We start from the raw sequence: 5,552 nt of genomic DNA, 5'->3' as shown, positions 1-5,552 counted from the left end.
CCTGAAACCCAACTCCCTTCCCCTCCTTCCCCACCTGACTTCCATCGGTAAAAGGAATGGGGATCAGAATGAATCCACTTATCATCAGCACTCTATGTGCTGGGCAGCTCCAGAGAAAGCTAATCTCAGCTAACAGGAGAACTCTTTTCTTCATTTCTTTTTCTTTTTTTCAAAGATGGGGTCTTGCTACGTCTCCCAAGCTAGAGTTCAGCGGCTATTGACAGGTGCAATCATAGCTCACTGCAGCCGGGAACTCCTGGGCTCAAGTGATCCTTCTGCCCCTCAGCCTCTGGTATAGTTGGGACTACAGGTGTGACACACTGTGCCTACTCATGAGGATTCTTTTGGTGAAAGTAAGCCTCAAAGCAAAGAACAGGTCTTTTAGGATCATCTCTGGGTAATTCTAGAAAAAAAAAAAAGCTGGTCAAAGTAATGCTACTAGAAGAAATAGGTTTTCTTTATGTCACACTGGAGTCTTTGGAAGAAAGTGAATAGCCCCTGGCTGTGGCTGGTGTGTTTTTGAGAATGCATTCAAGCAGCTGCAACAGCGCTGTCAGGGAGTGAAAATGGGAAGGGCAGTGCCCACAGCACATCCCAGCCCATAGAACTACAGCTGGTGCAGCCATCATTCTCAGAGCAACAGAACCCCGGGTAGGGAGAGCTCCTCTAACACCCAAATGAAGAAAAAGCCACTAGAGTTCATAAGAAAGAAAGAGGAATTGAAATCTGGGGCTGCTTTCCTTCTAAGAAGGAGGCAAGTGTCCTAAGGGAGGTGGAGAAAAGGAGAGACTTAAAAGTGTCATTGGAGAAAAGGGGGGATGGGGAGACAGAGGCACTCTGCCCTATTCTTCAAAGGGTTTCGTAGAACTGTCACCTAGATTTCCACTCCTGTTTCTTTCAAATTTTTTATTCCTCCCAGAATAGCAGCTCTCTGAGGTGTCAGGAAGAAAGCAGTATTGAATTACTTGACATTAAAATGTAAATAGCTGCAGGACTCAGTCTCCTACAGATCTTGGCATTTCAGAAGGAGGATAAAGAGTCTCTATTTGGTTGGATTCCAGGCATGGTCATAAGTGAAGACCGTGTACATGATGTATAGGTGGTTATGGGCAGAATACGCCAACACAGAGAGACACCAGTTCTGTGCAAGTACCTTTCCTCAGGCTCCAGCTTCATACCCCTAGTTGTTACTGCTTTTCTTGGGCTTCTTTTCATCTCCACTGCATTGACTGAGATCCCTTCACTTTCTCTCATACACACAGGGGCACCAGTAGCTTTTGGGTTTGGGTTTGGAGGCATGGAGATACAGCAGCACAGTGACAGTCTTTGTACGGTTGACAGATTTTTAATTCAGGTGTTCTGGCTATATATTGATGCTTAACAAATCACCACAACATTTCGTGGCATAAAACACCATTTGATTCTGTGCACAGATTGTGCAGGCCAGGAATTCAGGCAGAGCAGAGTAGAGACAGTTTATCTTTGATTCTCAGTGTCTGGGTTCTCAGATAATCTAAACTGGAGGCTAGAGCCAGAGTGCTGGAGGAATCACCTCCAGGAAAGCTTCTTTATTCCCATGTGTGGTCCCCGGGCTGGGAAAGCTAAAAGTGGGCTCAGCTCAGACTGTCATGGACTATCAACCAGATGACTACATGTGCCCTTGCCAGCGTGGTGGTCTTAGAGTAATTGAACTTCTTACCTGGGCATCTTAGAGTTCCAAAAGCCAAGATTCCCTAAGGAAAAGACAGAAGCTTTATGACTTTTTATGACTTGGTCTTGGTCACAATGTAATTCTTCTGCCACACTGTATTGGTCAAAGCAGTCTACCCAGATTTGAAGGGAGAAGATAGGTCCCACCTTGTTATGGTCTTAATATGGCCCCCAAAATTTGTATGTTGGAGCCTAAAATCCAAAGTGATAGTATTAAGAAGCGGAGGCTTTAGAAGGTTAAGTCATGTGGGCAGAGCCCTTGTGGATGAGATTCTGGCCCTTATAAAAGGGCTTGAGGAATGGGTATGCACTCTTCCGCTCTTCCACTGCACAAGGACACAGTATTCATCCCCTCAGGAGGATACAGCAACACGGCACCATCTTGGAAGCAGAAACAGGGCTCTCACCAGACACCAAACCTGCTGGTGCCTTGGTCTTGGGCTTCCCAGCCTCCCAAACTGTGAGAAATAAATTTCTGTTCTTTATAAATTACCCAGTCTCAGATTTTTTTAAAATAGCAACACAAGCAGACTAAGTCACAACTCTTGATAAAAAGAGGTTTAAAGAATTTGCAGCTGCATTTTAAAGCTGCCACAAGGAGGTGCTTTTTGAAACAAAAGACTGCTTCTGCCACATGTTTATTTCCCATGAAAATTTTCCAGGAAGCCATTGAGAATGTTGCTCTGGCTATACTCAAGTGGTTCCTAAACTATAGAATGTGTAAGAATCGCTGAGGAGCTTGTGAAAAGTACACATGCCTAGGCTCCACCCCCACAGCTTCTCTCTTATTGCTCTACTTATCACCTGTAACCTGCACCCAGGTCAATCTGATATTTCTCTTTATTATTTGTTTTTCTTTTTGTATCTTTTCCTCTGCCCCTCTTAACTGATTTAGAAGTTATACAATCCATTTCTATTCTTTTAGTGGAAACTTTGAAATATTACTTTGCACATTTACTTTAATAGTCTTATACTAATATCTTAACATTTCTCCTTTAATACTTTAGAACATTTAACTCAGATCACCCATTTCTCAAATGAAGGCCTGCTGATGTTTAATATTTTAGTGCTATACATTTTGGATTCCAGTCCTGCCACAGACACTGTTGAGTGCCCTGCCATATCTCCCCAGTCGAGCCTGGAAGTCACCAGCAGCTTCAGCAGACAGTTCTTACACACATTGATGGCTGCCTGTCTCAAGCACCTGCATATGTCTTCTAAGGGTTTTCATTGATTGCAGGAGCATATTCTGCAGGCCAGAAAAGCTGACACCAAAAGGCAGTTCTCAGCCAATACAAAACAGCAGTTAGTAGATAAATGCCCCAACTTCATCACTCTTTGGTGAGAAAATTCTAAAATGTGCCACACACAGATTTTCAGAGGATTCCCAGTGGGGTTGAGCCCTGTTGTCAACAGCAAGCAGTTACTTGCTCATTGATGCATCTTCTCTTGGGTTCCTTTCTGCTATGGACCAAATGTCTGTGTGTCTCTCTGAAATTTATATGTTGAGATCCTAACTCCCAGTGTGATGCTGTTAGGAAGTGGGGACTTTGGGAACAATTAGGTGAATAGGATTGGTCCCCTTATAAAAAGACACAAAAAAGCTCTCTCTCCTTCTCTCTGCTCTCTGCCACATTAGGTACAATCAGAAGTCAGCTGTCTGCAATCCAGAAGTGGGTCCCCACCAAAACCTGGCCATGCTGGCCCTGTAATCTTAAACTTCCAGCCTTTAGAAAAGCGAGACATAAATATCTGTTGTTTATAAACTACTCAGTCTATGGTACTTTGTTACAACAGCCTAAAACTTAATATTTTTCTTGAATAATACTTTAGAACATTTAACTCTGATCACCCACTTCTCAACTGAAACCCTACTTTGTTTAATATTTTAGTGTTATACATTTTGAATTCCAGTCCTACCAAAGATGCTATTAGTGACGTGCTGTATCTCTCCAGTTGAGCCTGGAAGTCACCAGCAGCTTCAGTGGACAGTTCTTACACACACTATTGGCTTCCTGTCTCAAGACTAAGACACTTCACTCCCCTATTGATGCTTCCTGGCATCATTTCCCAAATAAAGGATTTGTACCTAAATATTTGTCTTAGGGTCTGCTCGGGGAAGAACCTGAACTAAGACAGGCCGCCCCACAGATTAGAACTTTGTATTTTATGTAGAACAAACTTTAGATATGCCATGCTTACTAAATCCTTTGCTCATCTTTCCTTCCTCTAGCTCTGACATTTCTTCTAGTTTCATTTTCCTTCTTAAAGAATATGCTTTGGTGGAAAGATCTAAAGGGGCAATTCTGAACCTCTCATCTGGCAGTGGCATGTTCCCTGTCCCACTGTTGACCATTTACTCTGCAACCAAGACTTTTGTAGATTTCTTCTCTCGGTGCCTCCATGAGGAGTATAGGAGCAAGGACATCTTTGTGCAGAGTGTCCTGCCATACTTTTTAGCTACAAAACTGGCTAAAATCCAAAAGCCAACTTTGGATAAGCCCTCTTCAGAGACGTTTGTGAAATCTGCAATCAAAACAGGAGGCCTGCAAATCCTGAACCAATGGATACCTGATCCATGCTCTTCTGGGCTCCATAATCTCAATCCTGCCTTCTTGGATTTATTTTAAAATAACCACAGATATGAACAAGTCTACACGGGCTCGCTATCTGAAGAAAACCAAGAATAACTAAGCATTGATAACTACATTTTAACTTGGCCAGATGCTCCAGCCTATGCATGTTCACTGCAAGGCACACTACTGGTCTTGAAAATCTGAAGTTGTCGTTTGACCAAATGTTAATTAAGAGGAAAACAGAAGTTGATTTTAGGGGTCTCTGACATATATTCTGGATACTACCAGAAGTAATTTTGAAGTTTAATATAAATGCTCATATCAAATGAATATAGAACCAATATTGTTGAGAACAGCTAATAGGAAGGAATACTATTATAGCAAATCACACAATGATAGACTCAAACATAAAACTCAGCAGTTTTATCTGCTCCAAAATGCCATTGATCATTATTGCTGTATTTTCTCTGAAGCTGATTATAAAAGGTAATGGCCAGCTATTCTTTTGTTTTTGACACTTTGAAGAAATGGTGATTAATTGATTTGATTTGTTTATAAGTGGACACACTGCAGTTTACAAAGATCTCTTTAAGGTCTTACAAAATTATGTTCCAGTTTGTACATTTATATAGAATTGTTCTTTATCAAGGGTAGCTAATGACATAAAAATAATTATGAAATATGGAGTTGTTTCTGACACACGAAACCCACTAAACTATGCTTTCTTGTAATGCATATTTCTTCTCAGTTTAAATGTATGTAAATATCGAAGCCATATGATATGATTTATAAAGATAAATGGGCCAAAGTGTACATTGAAACTGGCACCCATCTATGGTACCACTGAAACCCTGACCCAGAAAAGTGGCCTGCTTGGACACCCAGCCTTCTTTGTTTCTGCAATGCACCAATAATGCTCACACATGTGACACAGGCTAGTCCTATAAAAGTAATGACATCATAGAAATGTCATTATAATTTTTAAATTGATACTCTATAGGTAGGTACTAATATAATTAGTTTTAATAAAATATGCTGTAACCACGGTATACAACACAAATACATTTCTTTGGTGATTGAAATTAAGGCCATATTTACACTGACTTGATGTAAGACTGAGTTTTATCCTGCTTCATAACTTGTATGGAGAACTCACCAAGAAAGAATTCAATACTGTGAAATATGCAACAAAAAGATTGGCCTTTACATAGGCTGTGGTTCCTAAGCTCTGAGATTTAAGCACCAGTAGATTTGTATTAAAAAAAA

This window comes from Pan troglodytes, chromosome 21 (assembly GCF_028858775.2).
Source record: "Pan troglodytes isolate AG18354 chromosome 21, NHGRI_mPanTro3-v2.0_pri, whole genome shotgun sequence".
Classification (NCBI taxonomy): domain Eukaryota; kingdom Metazoa; phylum Chordata; class Mammalia; order Primates; family Hominidae; genus Pan; species Pan troglodytes.
The sequence above is the reverse complement of the archived record's forward strand: the minus strand, read 5'-3'. Positions refer to the sequence as shown.